This window comes from Ixodes scapularis, unplaced genomic scaffold (assembly GCF_016920785.2).
Source record: "Ixodes scapularis isolate PalLabHiFi unplaced genomic scaffold, ASM1692078v2 PGA_scaffold1__304_contigs__length_218370807, whole genome shotgun sequence".
NCBI classification, from domain to species: domain Eukaryota; kingdom Metazoa; phylum Arthropoda; class Arachnida; order Ixodida; family Ixodidae; genus Ixodes; species Ixodes scapularis.
The window spans coordinates 117,401,018-117,422,598 of record NW_024609846.1 but is presented as its reverse complement, the minus strand read 5'-3'; the positions used below and the strand labels follow the sequence as shown (position 1 = coordinate 117,422,598).

Here is a 21,581-nt window from a genome sequence, read left to right as displayed (position 1 = left end):
GGGAGGCGCCATGTACGGACGCGGTGCTGATGGTGCTCGGCGGAGCATTTCGGCGTAGCTTACGGCTGGCTCCTGCTGTGCTGCTGCGGTGACGGCAACCTCGGGATGGAAAGCTCGGTGAACTTCCTCTCGGACGACGTCGGCGAGTGAGAGTGAGGCTGGGCGATCTGCAGCAGGTAGAATCTTCCGGAGCTCTTCCCGGACGATATCCCGGACGATATCCCGAAGGCTGTCGACACCGGTGGTGCTCAGGTCCGGAAGTGTAGCTGCGACGGTTGGAGAAGTAGGCGCGCCGGCGAGTCGGTGGTAGTGGCTTGCTCGGGCCGTCAGTGCGCGCTCGATGTTCGTGGCTTCACTCACAAATGCATCGACGGTCGTCGGGGGATTGCGAACCAGGCCTCCAAAAATTTCTGCCTTGACGCCTCGCATGAGGATTCGAAGTTTCTTTTCCTCAGCGGCCTCCGGGTCTGCTCGGGCACTTAGACGCAGAACATCCTCTACAAAGCTGGTCAGGCTTTCATTGGGGCCCTGCACCCTTGTTTGAAGCAGGTCCTCTGCTCGCTGGCGACGATGGTGGTTGATGAATGTTCGTTTGAGTTCGGCGACGCAGGACTCCCATGTGGGGAAGGAGGCTTCGTGGTTTTCAAACCAGTGCCTCGCAGTGCCTTCAAGCGAGAAGTAAAGGTTGTGGAGGCACTGCTCAGTCGTCCATCCGTTGTGGCGGGCTACACGTTCGTAGTGTCGCAGCCAGTCTTCGATGTCTTCGTGGATCTCCCCGTGGAAAGGCGTCGGAGTCCGGGGTGCGACGGGCAGGACGACGACGCTGGCGGTGGACGGGTTCTGCGACGACTGGCTGTCCATCGTTGGTCTCGTTGGCTGCTTAGTCTTGGGCGGCAGAGGTCCGAATTCCGGGTGTAGGCCTTGGGTGCGACGACTGAACCGGATCTCGGAAGTGCTTTCGTTGGTTCTTCGTGGACTAGGCGTCGGACTTGGACTGCGGGCCCTCGGAGGGGTACGCGGCAGGGGCATGCGGTACCCCGCACCTCCACCAAAATGTCACGGGTGGTGACCAAAAGAAACAATAAATACACAGAAAGAAATAGACGTTTAATGTGGCGAACTTGTGCCAAAAATAAAAGGAAATAGAAAAATAACAACAGAGCGTCGCGGGCGTCGAAGGCGGCGAAGCAGCAAGGTCGAACGCTGAGGCGAAACTGACTCGACAAGGTCGCGGGCGGCCTCTTATCTAGAGTGCGTCGCTATCTCGAAGATTCGGCGAAAGCGGCTCGAGCGTCGCGTGATCGGGCGAGAATGAACACGCACTTTCTAGAAAACAAAAGCAGGAATAAATGAGAGAAGTTACATGCGGTACATGAATAAACGAGAACTTTCTGGAGGTCCGTGACTGAGCGTTGCTTTCTCAGCCCTGGGCGCGGCAATATATATATATATATATATATATATATATATATATGTATATATATATATATATATATATATATATATATATATATATATATATATATATATATATATCTGTTCAAGCTAAAATCAAGCGCCCCGTGTATTTTCCGCACGCGAACAGTATAATTTGAACGTCAAAGCTAAAGTAAAAGATTTTTTTTTTACTTTAACCTTACTTTACGGGCACTACAATGTACAGCCTTGACTGTACACCGTGGGAGTTCCCGCACTGCCCGATTCAAGTCGGACAGAAACTCGATTGTACGAGATCATCGTCACGATCCGTTTGCTAGCTATCTAAAGTATATATATATCTGAAATAACTTTTTCAACTAGCGATTAAAAGGATCATTTCGTAATTTGATGTTTGCAGGTTGCCCTTACGGGAGACACGGCTAATTTTACTAATTTCACGATATTTGAAAATTTTTGTCCTTCGTTTTCTGCAGTTTTCTCTTTTTTCTTCTCAACGTCATCGTATCCCCCATTCATGCTTAATAAGCGTGAATGGGGGATATGATGACATCAATTTTGTTGCATGTGCTCGCGCAGGTGGGCGGCTGCTCGCTCGTGGGAAGATGGTGCACTACTTATTATAGACACTATAATGTTTGGTTCAGCATTCCTTTAAACAGGCGGTGCAACGCTTTTTGTACTTTGCGCAAATACCGCTTAGAACAAACCCGTGACGTCAATGACCTATCAAACACGCTTTCGTTTTTCACCACACGCAACAGACGTCGCAGAAAAAGAAAAAAAAAAGAAAGCCGTTTACAGCTCCCTGTAACGCCGAATTAGAGCGCAGCTCTTGAGGAGGAGGAGGAGGAGGAGGAGGGGAGGGTATGCCCCTCGTCCTCATCCGTACCCTCTCCTGCTCCTGCCCTCCTCTCTCCTCCTCCTCATCTCTCTTCCCTTCTCCTTCCCCTCCATCCCTCCTCCTGCTCCCTCCTCCTAAAACTCTACCCCCCTCCTCCTTCCTCCTCCTCCTCCCCGCACGTTGCATCATGGGGCGTTTCCCATAATGCAACACGTGACGTGAGGTCACGTGCCTTTCGTGACGTCACCTGACTCTCGTGACGTCACGAGTCCCGCGCGTTGCATTATGGGACATTTCCCATAATTCACCGCGCGGTTACGCCGACGGCGACGGCGACGCCGCTCAAGCCGCAAACGGGCGCCTAAGAGCTGCGCTCTAAAACTTAAAGAAAAACAAGCAGCGTTCACCCCCCTCAAATTGCAACCAAAATGAGCGGCCACGTGATCGGGAGCCGGTTATATGCCGCCAATCTTGATCATAGGCAGGCGCATGGGGTTCGCCAAAGCTCAGGACTCGCGCTGAGTTACAGATATTGCTATGGTTCGGCAATTGTCGTCATTGTAGCGATTCGACACCCAGGCCACTATACCCGAATACTTGTCGAGCTATTGATTATCACGAGCCCAAATCGAGTGCTCACGCAATGCTCGGGTTCAATTTATGAGCGGCAGTCAACTATTGTCACAAAGGGTACAGCGACCGACCCCCCCCCCCCCCCCCCCCCCCTAGCTACGTTATCAAGTTTTGCGAAGGAGAAATTGAAAGGAACAGCTCGCTTTTGTCCTTGACATTGTACCGGAACAAAAGAGTTTCTTGGTCAGTAGCGTTGCCTTCGAGTATACTTCGGGCCACATATGTAACAGCAAGCTCGTGTAAAGTGCAAAAGATTCCAATTGAATATCGTTGCAGGGCCCCTTTAATAACAGTTCTTCGTCACCCAGTCTCCTTTGTAGTGCGCCAGGGGTCGACAGTGCTTGAAGCGAAATCGTTCTTCACGAGCTGAAAGAGTTCTTGGGGCGTCGAAGAGCCTCTCAAGAACTGATGTTTTTTTTTGGGTGTAGTGAACGATGACTCTCTCGCAGAAAGACTGCCAACGCCGTGACGTTGCAGTTTTGACGCCGTTTGATTGGTCCTTATTATTCTCAGCTTCTGCTGCGCTCTGATTTACGGCGACAAGAACTATCGTCTCAGCTTCGTTGATTCGTATATATTGTGACGCACTCGCGGTTGAGCGCGACCGCGACTAAAAGCCGATGTGAAAACTAAAGTAGCGTGAACCTCGCCACGTCACGACATCCCCCCTTTCCACCCGTTATGCGTTTGACGGCCGCGATAGCGTGTCGTCCACGAGTTCGCTTAATTAACCAGAAAGCGTACGCCACCAGTGCGTCGTTGTTTCACAGCTGTTTGCACTTCACGCGTCCATCTTCGAACTCGGGTAGAGTATACTGACAGCTTATGGAAACGCGAGCGAGGCATGCTGACGTCTCAAGCATCTTATTTTTGCTCTCTACCCATTCTGAGATTATCCCTTAAAAGAACAAATGGCGAAACATGAAGATAATAGGGCGTCCCAAAATTAGTTTTTTGGGCATCGGAACGGAAACGAGGGGGCACGCCAATACAAAAGGCAAAATGGAGAACCCTCAGGGGACGCGCCATGACGAGACTGCTAAGCGCGAGCCGTCATTGGCTGTATAGGTCGAGGAGAAACAAAAACACCTGTGTGAAGTCGGCGAGTAAACAAACGCACGAAGTGTTCATTTTATTTTTATTATTATTATTTTTACCTTTTAATTTAGCAGAGGGCAACGAAGGACCCAGCCCCCTGGAACATCCCCTTCTGATGGTTATATGCAAGACTGTAGTTATAGCATGGTTTCTAAAAGCTGTATTCAGAACGTGAATTGGTATATTTTAGTTAGGTAGCCAAATGCTCGTAAAAGCGCATGTTGAAATGCCCTCCGGAGACGATATCTATGTAACGGTCACCTTCCTCTTTTCAGAAACTTCTCTCAGTTAAAAACAACCACCCTGTTCGTGTCACTTCATGCTACCCATATCCCGCCTTTGATGTGCAAGAATCTTCTTTATTACGATGCGGCTTTTATCATTTTTTTTTAAGTGGGGCGGTTATATAATCTGAGACAGAGCCAAGGCTGTACGACGCTGACCCTAACGAGTACAAAAAGACGGTCGCTTGAGAAACGGCGTGTTTTTATTGCCTCAACGTTTGCTGTCGTCGCATATCATCAACGTGCTTGAACGAAGAGAAGGCAAGCGGCGTGCCCTGGGGGGGGAGGTCCGGGCACTAATGAACCTAATAATAACCCTAATGAGGCCAATGACGATGCGTGCATCGAAGACGGCCGCTAAGAATGACACGAGTGTCGTTGGCCTTCACGGAAGATGTTTCAACCTCCCGTGCGAAGCTCGGTTAACATTTCAAAACCTACATCATTTTTTTTTTCTTTGTTTATTTACAGCGGTACTTGTTATGGGCGCTGCCCTTTGACTGGAAATTATACAGGGCGTTGCAGGGTGTCAGTCGCTTATATTGTAACGCGACTCCTTGAGGTCACACAGCCACGTGCTGTCGATTGTTAGGTGACTTCATAAGGTCACATGACGTCATGATAATACTAACACCGTCACGTCATGTAACACCATGACGTGACGTGACGTCAAGGTTGAATGCTTCATTCATGTAAATTTGCGCGAAATTGGTTCCTGAAAAACGTGGATGAAGCAAAAAAAAAAATAATCCGGATGTAGACAACGAAGGAACCGGTGGATTCAAAACAGGAAAGCACGAATATGGCAGACTGCAGAAATAAAAGTAAATAGAAGAGACGTGAAACTGCAAGCTTCAGAGCTGACAGATTCTTTCCGAAGCCAAACAAAACAAAAATAATCGCGCAGTTGTCCACAATTGTTGCTGCACGAATATAAGTAAAATATATCCAGAGCATATGAAGAATACCACAAGGATAACGATACTTTAGGGCCAGGTACCGTGTTTGCTCGATCAATAGCCGAACTTCTTATGAACAATTAAGGTTCTTGCGTATACTTTCCTGAAGATCACACAAAGTCAATCATCGTGTTCTGCATAAAAAAAACGTAGCGAATAACAGGGTCGAGAACGCGATTCTACGTAAAAATGCGATCTGAGCCGATAGCGTTTTCGCGTGGAGACGTATATATCTGTCCCTTAAATCGCTGCCATTTTTCTTCCGATCAGGGTGATTGGCTATTTCAGGGCTCTGCTGGAAAGCAGACCCACAGGCTTGGTTCATAAACAGCGCTGCTATTACTCGAGAAAATGCAGCATTGCATATACAAATATAAAACCGAACACACTTTCTGCTTTTCTTTTTTTTTTGCTGCTGGGGAATAAACAAGCGCACGTACAAAAATAATTGCTAATCAGTAACATATGTGCTAAAAATTTCCCTGTCAAAAAACACTGTCTCTTACGCACAAAATATCCCAGAGCTGCCTAAATATTAGGAAACTATTTTTGGTTAAATGAAAAAGTTTTTATTTATTCAGTTTACTAAAATTCTGTTAGTACTGTGATAATTATTTCATGGGTTTGATTCGAAGAAATAGCGTAACAAATTAGATGCCATAAAAGTATGACATTTGGTCCAAAAATGTATGTAAAGGCATGTAATAAAATAGCACAGTTAACAAAATGTGGGTATTCTTTAAAAAAGTACAACGTCTTTGTGTTAACTTTTTATCACGCAAGTAAATAAAAACAAAAACTGACACTTATTTACTTATTCGAACATTTAGGAGCGATAGCAGGCTTCTACAATGCTTACGTCGCCACTGATGCTCATTCATGCACGTGTGAGCAGGAGCTCAAAGCTCATGTCGCTCAGCAGAATTAACATTTACGAATAACTTACGGCAGCAGTCGTGCAGTGTATAGCAGGCTAAACAATGCTTACTACGTTCCGGACAAATAGGGCCCCTTGATTAGACTTTTAGAAACGCCGTTGTTTAAGCCAATACGATGAGTCAAAGACCGATTTGCTTTGCGGCAAAAGTACATACAAAAAAAAAATACTATTCTTGAATTTGACAGCATCCGTACTCTGAGCTTTCCGAGCGATCATTTGTCCCATGATCTGATTGCTCGTGCGAGTTGAGACGTGTGGTATATTCTCACATGTAACAGCCGTGAAAATTGCCTTAAAAGTCAAAATAAGCATAATTTAATTATGGGCACGTTCCTGCCGAGACCAACTCGACTAATGGCAGTACACTGCACCATTTGACTGAAAGCATGTTTATTAAACCTGATTTAATACGAGTCATTGCACTTGTTGGCCGTGTTTTGATTGCAGCTACGTGAATTGAAGGCCCAAGTGATAAATGAGACATCAAAAATAGAGAGAAGGCTGAATAGCTGTTTTTGGGTTTTATCACTGTTGTGTGAGCTGCGCTCAGAGTTGTTCGTTGAGTAGAGATAAAAATAAGCTCGTTGGGGCGTATGTTTACGCCCCGAAAACAGCAATAAAATTCATAATTGCTGGAGATAGAAAAATACCTCTAATATGCCGCACTATCAGTCAACGTGCGAACGCTTTATTATTTTTTTTTTAATCTTCGACACGGCGAAAATAATTCACACAGCAGAACGCATCTGCAAAACCTTCTGCTCACCGAAAATGGTATTATCACACGATATTTCCCAGTGCACTGACACGTACGGTTTCCATATTATTTACGACTTGCTGTAGTTGTGGTTATTTTGTTTATTTACTTTATTTTCGGGACACGAAGACACAGTGGTAATAAATTATAATATAGAGGGTGGCAAACACTTGATGTAGTCAATAAAGGTAAGCGATTCCGGTTAATGCAAGCTATATAATAAACGACGTATAAATGATGGGAAATGTTCTGTAATGTTTAAATACATTTTGTCTCTCTTTCTTTCTCGGAGAGAGTATAAAATGTAAAAAAGTACAGTAGAAAAATGGGAACCCTGTATGGCTAAACGTGAAAGCGGTTTGCTGTATTGATTCCAAATAGTGATCATAGACCGAACGTAGGATCCGTTTGCCACATTTTTTTCCGAAAGAGTCGCGATTGTATGAGCAACCTTCGTCTATCTGCCAGATTCCACGATTAATTTATTGTATTAGGTTTCTGAACCATTTGCCATAGTTAAATAAAATTAGTCAAGAATGGCTAGACGTAGCACTCGGTTGCAACACTTCTTCAAAGTAAACTACAGGGTGTCACAAAAAAAAATTGTGTGTTTTTCACCGCAAAACTAAACTAGGCATCGCCGAATAGCTCATTCTCCGCCCAAAGGTAGCGCTAGAGGTCACAACCAGATGCCAAAGTTTCAGCCCGATTTGATACATCATTCAAAAGTTATAAGTGATTTTCTGAAAATTTCAATAGGAAAATGAAGCCCATTTTTGCCCGTTTTGGATTTCTGGTGCCATACAACCCCATGTATCCGAAAACTCCGTCGGCCGCCATCTTCCCATTGAAATTTTTAGAAAATCACTTATAACTTTTGATTAAGGTATCGGATCAGGCTGAAACTTTGGTAACTGGTTGTGATCTCTGGCGCTACCTTTGGGCGGAGAATGAGCGTTCGGCGATGCCTAGTTTATTTTTGCGGTAAAAACAAACGTGTAATTTTTTTTTTTTTTTTTGACAGCCTGTATATGATTTCTTGGACGATTGTCCCTCTATTCATCCGTGTGTTAGAAAAGCCGTGACCGTTGAAACGTGTAGCCTGTTTCTCAAATCCTTTACAAAGGTATTACGACTGACTAAGCGTGTGATTAGTTGGCTTAATTTTATTTAACCCTCTGTGAGACAGTGGGACACATATGTCCCGCCTGTGAGAATTGGTTCAATCAAGTCTCTTCGGGCTCGTGGGACACCGGCGTCCCATTTTCTCCTTTAGCGCCATATATGAATGTCAAATGCAACTTTTCCTCAGTGTCCTTTTTCTTCACGAGACGGCGGAAGGTTGAAAACATGTACTTGCTTTTGCCATCGGTATTCGAAACACGGATCCGTAGGCGCCCATTTTTCGGAAGACACTTCCTTGGTTCCCGAATGTCAACTAAGTTGTCCCTTACGTTCTGCGTCTTCTTAAGCATGTAAGGAGTAGGTGAATAAAGTATTAACACGTTTTAGATGGCACATGGGTGTGTATTGTTGATGATGTACAAGCAGGTGTGAATTCGTTAGGCTTAGCAACAATCTTTTTACAGCCAATGTTAATAGGTGGCTAGTCGTTCCTGCTGTTCCGATATATTTTTTTTTATAGCTGCCGGAGCTTCCATCTAATGTCAGAACATCTATTAGTGCTTTTTCTTTATAGGAAAAAGAAAATTCACTGATGAGGAGGCTTTAGAACTGTTCTTCAGCTTTCCGGACGACTCGGCGAATGACGCGTCCGGCGACTCGGATGACGATTTACAAATGCCCTCAACATCAGCTTTGGCTCCAGCAGAGTCATTAGAAAGCTATCAAATGAACGAACAAGCAGCAAAGATGCCAAAGAAGACGTACAAGCAAGAAAGACGTTGCAAGAAGACGCGTGTCCAGCCTGAAACAGATGCGAGTCAGAACGGCGAATTCAGTGGGATGCCATCACCGTCCATGGTATGGATAGCTGGGTAACCTCAAGACATTCCTGAAAAGGTCACTGAAAAACCTCCAACATGCTCTCCTAACCTAAGCGCAGATAGCAGTGCCTTTGACGCATTAACTCGTTCTCTTGATGAAGTGTGGACAATATTTGTCATAGAGACAAATCGATATGCTGATCAGGTGGGAAAAGCGAACTGGGAGCCACTCTCAGTGAGCGAGCTGAAAGCCTAAATAGACATGTTCATTCTTATGAGTATTCCTTCCTTGCCCCAAGTCTACCCGTACTGGAGCTCAGATCAGCTCTTCATTGTGAAGGAAATCTCTGGCGTGATGACCTTCAAGCGTTATCAATAAATCACAAGCTGTTTGCGCCTCAATGACAACACGCAGCAACCAGAGCGGACCCCGCCAGGATGTGACAGGTGCTATAAACTGCGACCTCTTATGTAAGCCATGAACAAGAATTTTCGAAAAGTTTACAGCCCGTCCTTCCACGTCGCGGTTGATGAATCTGAATCTCTTCAAGGGTCGATCGGCAATGAAACAATACATGAGGATGAAACCGAAAATCAAACTCGGGTACAAACTCTGGAGCCTCGCCGACAGTGAGACTGGATACCTCTGCCGACTCGAAGTATATCAATGACACAACGGAGAAAGGCCCACTGATCAGATTATTGGGGAACATGTCGATCTCTCGCTGACGGAGACTATAGTGGAGGAAAGATTCCAAGTTTTTTTCGAAAATTTTTTCGTAAACCAAACTGCTCCAGCAACTACGAGAATGCGGAGTGTTTGGCTCTGGCACATTCAGGACCAACAAACGAGACCTGCCCCCAGAAGTCGAAATTGACAACAAGCTTTCTCGTGGAGAGTACCTCTACTGATCAAAAGGGCCAGTGTCGGCTAACCAATGACGAGACAAAAAATGTGAACATGATGTGCAATCTTCATGACCCTGAATAACAAGCTTCGATAAAAAGGAAGCTTCCCTGCGTAAAGTAGATTCAGGTTCCATGTCCGATTTCAGTAAAGGACTACAACCACTGGATGGGGCGTAGACTGTTTCGATCAAAAACGCAATGCCTATCCGCTCGATCGACGGTCCAAGAAGTGGTGGCATCGTATTTTTTCTTTCTTGTCGACGCAGCAATTTTTTAATTGTGCAACGCAAGGGATTCCACAGCAACTACAATGTGGCCTTGTTTCACTTAAGGTGCTTCTTGGGCAACAACTGATGAAGAGGCAGAATTTCCGCACGGGCAGAAAGTCACAAGTACATTTCCAAAGAAAACAAGGATGTCGCACTGGGTCGTTGATTACTGGGGTGCCAAATGAAATTCGTCTTGAGGGAAGAGATTACTTTCTTAAGAGAATGCCAAGAGGAGAAGTTGTCAGTGGTGCTCCACAAAGAGCAGGGAAGTCCGCACAAGATTTGTGTGCTGCACCTGCGACGTCCGTTTGTGTGTTGGGTGCTTCTCCTCCTTTCACTTGTACAAGTGAACTCAAATAGAAGGCACTCGTCATTTTGTGTCAATGTCCCATGTGGGCTATGGGACACGCTGTCCCATAGCCCACATCAGCTTCTGGTGCTTAGAGGGTAGTGGGACATATGTTGTCCCACCAACTGTGCTTCCGAATTTAGTTACATAACTATGCAACTTGGTTTAAACATTCTTTTTCTTGTTCAATGAGGCATTTCTGATATAAAAGTATGTGAACTAATAAAGGACTGCTCGCGCCTTATAAAGGGTTTTAAAGAAAAGCTTCGAATGTCTGGGCGAACGTCCCCACTGTTGACCACCTATCTGCAAAAATAGCCGCGAGTGACCGAGCGAAGGACCCGTTTGCGATAATTCTTTCAAAAGGATCCAGATTAACTAAATTTATGGCCTGTTTGCCATATTTATTTTTAAACTGTCGCGATTTTCCGAGCAATCGCCACCCATCTACCACAATAGCCGTGATTGGTTACACGGTTAAACGTGCAGCCCGTTTGGCACACTTCCTTAAAACAAAAACAAGGTCCCGAATACGTGAATGTACCTACACGGATAATATGCGCTGCAACCGTCGAATTGGCTTTTTACTGCTCCTACGACAAGCGCAAAGCTTCATAACCTCTCCGTCCATAGACTCCGGCGTGGCTTTATAGAGATGGCGCTTTAAAAATCCCAAACTTCTGTTTTATTTTGCAGATATGTAGTTTATATGAGTTTACGTAGTTTATATCAGTTTTATTTAGTTTGTATTTTTTACGAAAGCAGGGGCAAAGGTGCTTTAAGGCAGCACCTGGCAGCTTCTAAAAAAAAACAAGAAAAGAGAACGTTATTTGTAAGGGAAAAAACCGAATATAAAAAACAAAGAGCATCTACGTGTTGTCGGCGATGTGTTGTTGTTCTATGGCGGCAACAGGCGGCACAATTTCGAAGGTGACACCAGACGCGACCGAGCAGGCGAAGAAGCTTCAGCGACTTACGATTGCGTAGTCAGAGGGGCCTGACCGCCGGATTACTGAGCGCCAGCCTGGCTCCACGGCAGCTCTCTACTTGGGTGTTGTCTGTTGTCTCAATTTTACGAAGGAGTGATGAGGAGGGCAAGAAGGAAGGTCTCTTCTTTTCGCTTTAAGGCTTTGCCGTAAAACAAAAAGACCTTCCTTCTTGTCCTTCTCATCACTCCCTCGTAAAAGCCTAACTCGTCATATTGAGCGAAAAAGCGCCGAAAAAGCCGATAAAAATAAGATTGAGCGGCACACACCACTTAATGGGCAACCCTGCTTGTCCCATTACCTTGGCGTCGTCCTTGCGGTCGTCCTGGAAGTCGCCCTAGACCTCTGGGACGACTTCACTTGTCACATTACCTGAAAAACAAGCGCCGTTGTTGTGCCCGAAAGACGGCCATAAAAAATACGTCATCAAGCGTCGTCAGCGTGATGTCATCATACGTCATTAGCGTGATGTCATCATACGTCATCACCGTGATGTCACCGCCGGGGCGCCGTGTGCAGAAGGTGCGCTTCCGACTTCATCTGTGCCCTTTGTGTGCTTCGTGCAGTAGGCTGTGAGGTGACCGCGTGCACATCACAAGCCTCGACATTGGCAGCAGTGTCCACATCTACGAAGGCTTCCGCAGTCAAACGTGGCCGCCCACACAAATACGCAACAGCCTCCTTAAGCGTCCTCCTCTAGGGGTCGTTCTCGACGTCGTCCTAGACGTCGTCCTTGAGGTCGTCCTAGAAGTCGTCCTAGAAGTTGTCCTAGACGCCTTTCTTGATGGCGTCCTAGAGGTCGTCCTAGACGTCGTCGTCTAAGCGTAGTTCTCGATGTCGTCCTTACGGTCATCCTAGAGGTCGTCCTCGAAGTCATCCTAGACATCGCCCTCGGGGTCGTCCTTAAGGTCGTTCGAGAGGTCGTCGTCAGCGTCGTCCTAGACTCTGTCTCTTACGTCGTCCTCAAAGTCGTCCTAGAGGTCGTCCTAGACGCCGTACTTGGCGACGATCTCTAGGAGGACCTCAAGTATACGACGACGTCATCTTCGACGTCGCCCTATACGTCGTCCTAAACTTTAATACGTGTAGAAACATTACTCGAAAACATTTCTGCTGCGGGAATATAATGCTTTCGCCTTCCTCACGTAAGCAGTCTCAAGTGTACTCCTGTATTTTTGTTAGGGTGTTAGGGGATAGCCAAACCAGCATCAAGCAAGCCCAGTGCCTTTTAGAGCGCAGCTCTTAGGGGCCCGTTCCCGGCTTGAGCGGCGTCGCCGTCGCCGTCGCCGTCGGCGTAACCAAGGTCATCCCAAGGTCACGTGACCCCCAAGGTCACGTGACCCCTCCAGGTCACGTGACCCCTCCCAAGGTCATCTCAAGGTCACGTGACCCCTCGAGGTCACGTGACCCCTCCCAAGGTCATCTCAAGGTCACGTGACCCCAAGACCCCACGTGACCCTTTGAAGGTTACGTGACCCCCGTCACGTGACCCCTCTGAGGTCACGTGACCCCCGAGGTCACGTGGTCTCCTCCCCAAGGTCACGTGACCCCCAAGGTCACGTGACCTCTCCCAAGGTCATCTCAAGGTCACGTGACCCCAAGGTGACCCTCACGTGACCCCTCTGAGGTCACGTGACCCCCCTCCCCGAAGTCACGTGACACCCCCCCCCCCGAGGTCACGTGACCGCCCCCCCGGAGCATATTAAAGAATGAGGGGAGGAGGAGGGGTCTACCCTCCCCTCAGTACCCTTCACTCCTCCTCCTCAAGAGCTGCGCTCCAATTCGGCGTTACAGGGATTTGTAAACGGCTTTCACTTTTTAGTCCGCAGCTCTTAGGGGCCCGTTTCCAGCTTGAGCGGCGTCGGCGTCGGCGTCGGCGTCGGCGTAACCGCGCGGTGCATCATGGGAAATGTCCCATAATGCACCGCGCGAGCCCCCCACCGGGGTCACGTGACCTCGTGGGGGGCATGTGACCCCCCGAGGTCACGTGACCCCGGTGCATCATGGGAAATGTCCCATAATGCACCGCGCGAGCCCCCCACCGGTGTCACGTGACCTCGTGGGGGGCACGTGACCCCCCCGAGGTCACGTGACCCCCGAAGTCACGTGACTCCCCTGAGGTCACGTGACCCCCGCCGATGTCGCGTGACCCCCCAATGACGTCATCGTCACTGATGACGTCACCGGCATCCACATCGTCATCGTCATCATCACTGATGACGTCATCATCACTGATGACGTCACCGGCATCCACATCGTCATCGTCATCATCACTGATGACGTCACCGGCATCCGCATCGTCATCGTCATCATCACTGATGACGTCACCGGCATCCGCATCGTCATCGTCATCATCACTGATGACGTTACCGACATCCGCATCGTCATCGTCACTGATGACGTCATCAGTGACGTCACTGATGTCGTCACCGGCCTCCACATCGTCATCGTCATCGTCACTGATGACGTCACCGGCATCCGCATCGTCATCGTCATCATCACTGATGACGTCACCGGCATCCGCATCGTCATCATCACTGATGGCGTTACCGACATCCGCATCGTCATCGTCATCATCACTGATGACGTCATCAGTGACGTCACTGATGACGTCACCGACATTCGCATCGTCATCGTCATCATCACTGGTGAAGTCATCAGTGACGTCACTAATAACGTCATCGGTACCCGCATCGTCATCGTCACTGATGACGTCATCAGTGACGTCAGTGATGACATCATCGGCATTGGGGGTCACGTGACCCACAAGGTCACGTGACCCCCCAAGGTTACGTGACCCCCCAAGGTCACGTGACCCCCTCCCTGGTTAGTTTAACCCCCCCCCCCCCAGTGCCCTTCCCTCCTCCTCCTCAAGAGCTGCGCTCTAATTCGGCGTTACAGGGAGTTGTAAGCAGCTTTCACTTTTTTGTTCTTGTTTTGTTTAAATAATCCTTCTTTCACTCGTCCATACTATAATTGTCTTCGTCCCCTTCAACTTCAAAATTCGAGACACTAAGTTGGGACCTTACATGTGAGTACTGCTCCACCAATATCAGAAACAAAACGATAGTAATTGATACTGTAGTGCTATGACGTAGTAATATGCATTGAGTAGTGTTTGCCATAAAAACCGACAAGATGACAAAACTAAATTAAGCATACTCGTATATTTATTCGGCTGCTCCTGTATCTAGAGCTTGACTTCTAATTACCCTGTTGCACTGAAACATGATTTATTTCGAACAATTATTTGCTAGACGCAATTGCAATTGTAACTTGGTAATGAGTCTTTAAATTTCTTGTCGCATATGATGAAATCTTTGATTGCTTTTTACAGAGTCCGCGTTTTCCCAATTAAGAAAGGTTCTACCGTTATACAAAGACGGTTTCCCAAAGAGCAGGACAATGTTTCCCAGTGGTTTAAAGCGTTTGGCCTGAACGATACTCTATTTCACGATAACTTGGCAAACTGTGGAGGCTACGGCCCCCCGACCAAATAAGAGCGTCGTAGCAAGGCACGTGACACCACGTCACGGGAGTGTGTGTGTCCTAGTGTGTCACGGCGCCAAAGAACCGACTATCGTCTGCTGCGAAACCAACCAACTTCGGATGAACCTCCACTGCTTCAACATTGCTGTCCGGTAGAGTAGCGAGCTCTTCAGGAAGAGCTCATGAGACAACCATACGCTCAATTTACCGGCTACTCTGTGGTGGCTCCTCATGCCAGGGCAATGTTGTGAGCGGAAGCGGTCGATTCCAAGACTGTGATCGCCAACGACCACGGCGTTAAAAGATGAAAAATATCGAAAGCAGTTACGGATGTGGCGTCACTTTTTTGGTTTATATGTATAATTGAAACTCATTTATTCGTCAGCGCTTATTCCTTATATTTTATATAATCTCGATAGAAATGAAATCGCACGAGCTCAATTACCGTTAAAAGAAAAGAAACCTAGAACTACTTTTTTGCCGCGGACGGTGCGGTTGCTTTGGCGGTAACGAAGCCTGCGAAAAACGGGCAGAGCGCCGCTTTTCGAACTGTGCACAGGCCAGCCACTAGAAAATTCGAGCTTCGGGGAATGTACAGGTTTACTCCGTTGCTAGGTCTAACAAAAATCGAAATCGGCCAGATCTATACGCGTACCTGTCAGCTAATAATATGGACGATCTTCTACACCTGAACATTTCCCAGGGAAGCTCCCGTGCATCCTTGTCGCTGACCTTGATTTCCAGACTTACAAGCCGAGTTGTTCAGATTTATACCCAATACTGACGAAGTTATACGACGGACGAGGTGTGAGTAGTACACACCGGCTAACTAGATTAAGTAATCCTTTATATAACTTAAAGTTCCTTAGTTTTGTAAAAGTTTGCTTCCAGAATTGGAGGGCTTCCTTCTTATACGACTAATCATATATTTCTGTCTCTCATATTTAAAGATATCATATCAGTTTTCTGAAGGACATATGAACAACTCCTGTTTCTTTTGCTACTACTTTTGAAAGAAAAAATATAGACCCTGTATGGAGAAGCTGTGCATTCCTTATAGGGCGCCTGTGATTTTTCTGAGTTCGTTCAAACACTTGCCTCGCAAAAGCATTTATTTTGTATGGGTCCCTCCCTCCCTTTGCTCACCGGGTTGCGCATGACGTGGTAACAACGTCACGCTTTTTGCGCGGTGCCGCGCATAGACATCCCACGGGGATGGGGGAGCTTTTTTGCTAGGGCTCCACGAACGCCCTCCGCCTTTCGTGGATTCTCTTTTCAATTGACGATATTTTGTTGGCGTGTCTGGCAACGTTGCAGATTTTCTCAGCGAGGTGCTGGCCGTAGCATCGGTATCGTCTAACTTGTGACTTGCACTGTTGTGAATGTCGTCCAAGGCACCCAAGCAGTCTTCGAGATTCATCAATGCCGCCCTCATGGGACGTTTCCCATGATGACGTCACACGTGACGACACGTGTGAGGTCTCGACGGTCATGAGTGACGTCACCGAGCGTTGCATTAGGGGTAAATTTCCTCGCTAAATTTAGCGGGAAATTGTCCCCGCTGAATTTAGTGGGAAATATTTCCCGCTAAACGTTTCCCGCTAAGAGCTGCGCTCTAATTCGGCGTTACAGGGGATTGTAAACGTTTTTCATTTTTTAAAAGATTTTTTTATGATATTCCTGCCGGAGACACCACCACTGCTTCATGAACTATATATAGAGAGAGAAAGAGCGAGAGAATGCAAAACAGATCCGTCGTCGCCCCCCCCCCCCCCCCCCCCCTGCGGGGTGGGGGGGGGGGGGGGGTGCAAACCGGAAACTTTCCGCCTATGTCTCCGTTTGTCAAAGAGTTCAATGACCAGGGTCCACACACTGTGTTTCATGCCTAGTCTAGACCCAAACTTCCTCAAACACCGCTAGGTGCAGTCGACACTAAAAGACGTTAGCAGACACAAGCGATTGCCGTGGTACGATTCAAGACGTGGCGCTGCAGTCGCGCCAACACCGCGGGATCGACACTGTCTGACGGGTGCCACCTACGAAGCACAGGGGAGATCGTCAGACATCTGTCGTTCCCAAAGCGCGCTTTGAGAACTCCGCTTCTCTGCCTCAGGCTTTCGTCGGCCATGCATGACTGTGCACATGAGGGCTCCCTTTGCTTGCAATGCTAGCTGACAACCTCAATCAGAATGTCGAACCGAAAGTTTTAGCGGCTCGGTTCGCGTTCGAGTTCACGACTTTAGGTTCAGTTCCGGTTCAGTTCCAGGAGGCAAAAATAACGGTTTAACCCGGTTCAAACCGGTTTAAACCAGTTCGAACCGCTAAATTGAGAATATATTTTCGTGTTGTTTTGACAATACGCGCTGTTTCCGCTGGGAAACGAGTAACTATACTCTATAGATTTTTATCGTTCGTACAATCCACTTTTATTTGCAGGCACCAAAAATAAGAAATTTCGTTGTTTAATTTAGACGCAACAGTAATAGAAAATTAAGATTAACATAAAAATCGTCGTGCTTGTACGACTCAACATCAATATGGTTACCTCAGTCACACACATATTTTACCTGAAACGAAAGGTTGTCACGAAGTATGGTAGGTCGCCTAAAATACCCGTGATTGGTGCAACTTTACGTGGGAAGTATTAAAAGTGTATTCGTAGTTGTGCTCTTGAACTAAGATGTTATTTACAGAGCATAAAATCATAGACTGGGCACGGTGTCGCCATATATTTCGTCAAATATAGTTTCCGAAATACGTTTAAAAATATATACGTTGACTAAACTATATGTGATGACTAAAATTCAAAACGTTTGTTTTATTAATCAACATTGTTTACCGTCAGGACCATGATAGAGGCGAAGAATCATACAGAAAATAGGCATCAAAATTGTTCACTATAATCTAGACGCACCTTCCTACTCAGATCGCATCTTCCGCGTACCGAAGTAAACATTTTTTTTTTTATACAGAATAAACTGGCATAGCATGGCTGTTGAAGGTTTGTTCTTGTCAAGATACCGGTAAATTTAATTTGCAAACAGGCACTACTCTTGCTAATTGATGCTTTTTGTTAAATAGAATAAAGCAGTGTTTCATACTCTACTCGATGTGGCAGCAACTTAACTGGTCACTTTCTGACGGCCTGCGTCCTTGATCGTCATAGTCCCGACGCGCGCCCCTTTGTACTGTGTTTTTGTACATCCCACAGACACCTCAACTTTCTGTTAATTACATAAAAGAGGCAATAACACACTTCTTTATGTTTCTGAAGTTATATATGTCAGGAGCATTTAGGTTTTTAAATCAACTTCAAAGAAATAGAAATGTGTTTAAGGCTCTCCCAAATCACGTAAACACTTGTCTATCGAATGTAAAAACGCCGGAAAGGATTTGCACAGCATCTTTCCAATAATTGTGGAGTGCATTTCCTTATAACGATGTACATTATTGCCAGGCGCGTCGCCGAGAGAGCGCGTGCGTGGCCGTGTGGTTACCGCGCTTGACTTAGGGTGACCACCCGTCCCGCGACTCGCGGGACTGTCCCGCATTGAGGGCTCGTGTCCCGCGTCCCGCGAGAAATTAAAAAAAAATCTTCGAAATGTCCCGCATTTCAGTCGTAAAATTCACTCCGCAACTCGTGTAAATGTGTATATTTATTTTACCTTGTTTGTGTAATTATTGTATGAAACTTAACCATGCAGCCCCCCCCCCCCCCCCCCCCCCCTTTTATGTAATGCTCTCACGAGGGCCTTTAAAGGGACCATGAAATGATTTTAAAATCGAATTTCATCCACCGCACGTCGTGAAAGGTGTGAAAAGAAACACAAAAACACAAAACTAGGGAGCCAAAAAAAATTATTTGCTATAGAACTTTTAAAAGAAAACTGGACTCTTTTGCGACTTCTTTCCTTCGAAAGCTCTGCCTTTTCACTACGATGCATCCGCAGAAACGGAGCACGTCAGCCGAATCCACGTCGCCTATTGGGTAAGAGCCTACCTGACGAGCACCGCGATCGTAAACAATAAATAGCCGGCGAATGTTTCCTAAAAGTTTTGTTAAATAATATTCAGATCCACATTTTGTAGCATAATTAGAAATGTGTGGCGAAAATTGCCAAATTTGATAATGCTGAGAGCCAAGCGCCATCTATCGTGTGGTAAACGAAGCAACTACTGCGCGTGCGCAGTAGGGCAGGGCCGACTTCAGGGGCCCTAATCTGGACACTTGGCGGAAAAGTCGGCTAGAAATCTGGCGGCTATGATTGGCCGGCGCCAAGGTCAAGTGCGGCATCGGCCAATGACGGACGCCAGATTTCTCGCCGGCTTTCTCGCCAAATGTCCAGATTAGGGCCCCAGAACGGTTATTTCCTTTGGTTTCCTTCCTCTCAAAACTCTGACTGACTGAACGTTTATTTTTCTAAGTGTTCATCTCGCGCGTGCCGACTTCAAGCAGTAAGAAAAAAATGTACTTAAAACAGACCACGACTAACAAGAACGCTGGTTCCACAAACATCCGAGAAGAGCGACAACAGCCGCGAATCCCGCTCCGACGAAGCTCTCAGAATATAGGCCTAGCAGGCACTCCGACTCGGCGCAGCGTTGCTTCGTCGCAAGACCGTCTGTCTGCCTACGAACGGCTGGCGTGCTGAATGGAATATGCCCGCGCTACCCTTGTGGACCCTTCCCGTATTATAGTTTGATCGCTGACCTCAATTTTAGGTTAAGAGGTGAGGTCAATCTCTTCCCCTTGTTTTCCGATGCAGTGTTGACGAACACTCGTCGAAAAGGGACCCTCGTCGATTCTCTCTTCTTGTTCTGTGTGATATAGAGCTGAAATAAACGCTGTATAGATTACCTTCGTAACACGGTATGTGCACTTTGTTATTGGTATGCCATTTTTATTCTGACAGACTGCACGTCACTGTCGAGCTGTAACAATTCGTGGGAGGTATACGTGCAATACCGGTCCAACCTTTCTTTGCCGAGTGTCGCGTCAGTATCGAGTTGCAATCGTAAAAGATCGGTCCCGAAGCGCTTACCAACAGCGCGAATACAGCACTTCCATCAAACGCGCGCGTCCGCTCCGAGTGTGAACAGGTATTTACGTGGCTCTTGCTGACACTCGTAGTTCAAACGTATCTTTTTTTAACGTCGGCTCGCACCTGCATCTCCGAGACCGCGAAAAACGCCGCGGCAATTTGTTTCCATCTACGTCGCTTCGCAAACGACTGACACTGGCCGCCTTTTACCAACAATGACAGTTGGGTTGACTTCTGGAGTCTTCACCGGAAGACTCGCTGCACTTCCCAACAGGCATACCGGCGTATGGGACTAGTCCCATGCTGTCGCTGTAGCGCAACGTATCTCATTGAATTTCGCTCAGCTGCGATGCGGCGATGAGAGGCGCCGATTCAGAAAATACGTCGGTGACATCGGCGCAGTAAAACCTACCGGCGCACCCCAACTCGTCGCCGCTAACGCTCCCATCTCCTACTGCCGAGAGAACTTCCGGTTCCGGAAACAGCGTACGTCACGGCTTGTTTTGCGGTCAAGAAAAAGTCGATATTTCATTAATTTTTTGTGTCGCCGTTAATAAACCGAGATGAAAACGGATGCCTGTTCGGCATTCAGTGAACATTGACGGTTTAATGTAAAAGTTATCTGGAAAAAGTAAAAAAGGCATTTCATGGTCCCTTTAAGGGTATATGAATAAATGGTGCTGTCGAGCAACGGGGCACTGGGGTTCGCGGAGGTCGCTGGTAATCGTGTGAATCGCAATGGTTGTTGAAACCTGTATGGGGTACCGGACCTGAGTCAGGTGTTTTAATACACCTTTTGTCCCTGCCACCCCAAAACAAAATGGCAAATAAATACAAATACAAAAAAAAATACACCATTTTCTATCCAAGCATTGCGGGAAGCGAACGTCGTTCCTGCAGGAGATCCGACGCGCATGCTCCTTTGTGCCTCTCCTTTTGGTGGCAAAATGTTGTAAAAAAGAAAATTGCTCGCCAAAAGTTTAAATAAAAAATATTGTAGTTATTTTCAAATCGCTGTATCAATGCGAAAGGGTTGCTGTGAATTTTGTTTTTAATGAAGACAGCCACACAAGGCAAAAAACCTGCAACTTGCAACGGTCGAAAAAGAACATGATGTTAAAAATTTGTGTATGACGATGTTGATAAAAGAAAGCGTTGCCAGGAAACAATAACCCGAAAAGTATTTACTGTTTCTTATTTCAATTTGATGGATTGAGTTCTGCCACAGTCGATTTTTATGTTTTCAACTTCGACTCATTTAATAACATGTTTGGCATAAAAATATATTACTGGGAGTGAAAATTATTTGAACTTAATTGCTGCAATAAAATTAGCAGGTGTATAAACAGCACAGGCTATTCGATGTGTGAACAGGGCTTCGGTTCGTGGTGTGCATGTTAATAAATGTCCTCCACCCCCCTGCCCTATCTGTCCCGCATTTCGCTAGCCGGAAGGTGGTCGCCCTAGCTTGGCTGTCGCGCGGAAGGTCTAGGTCCAATTCAAGTCAGCGCAATGATATATATATATATATATATATATTCTTTCAACTTGGCGTTCTCGTAATTTCGAGAACATTGTCGTCTGATCGAGTTCCGAATGTTCTACGCCCCGAAAGCTCTACGTCGAATATTCCAGGAAC

The 21,581-nt window shown here is 46.7% G+C and overlaps 1 pseudogene; it reads left to right on the top strand.

Moving 5' to 3' along the window:
- Positions 1–9,428: 9,428 nt before the first annotated feature.
- LOC121045995 lies at positions 9,429–10,426 on the top strand (annotated as a pseudogene).
- The last annotated feature ends 11,155 nt before the right edge of the window (positions 10,427–21,581 follow it).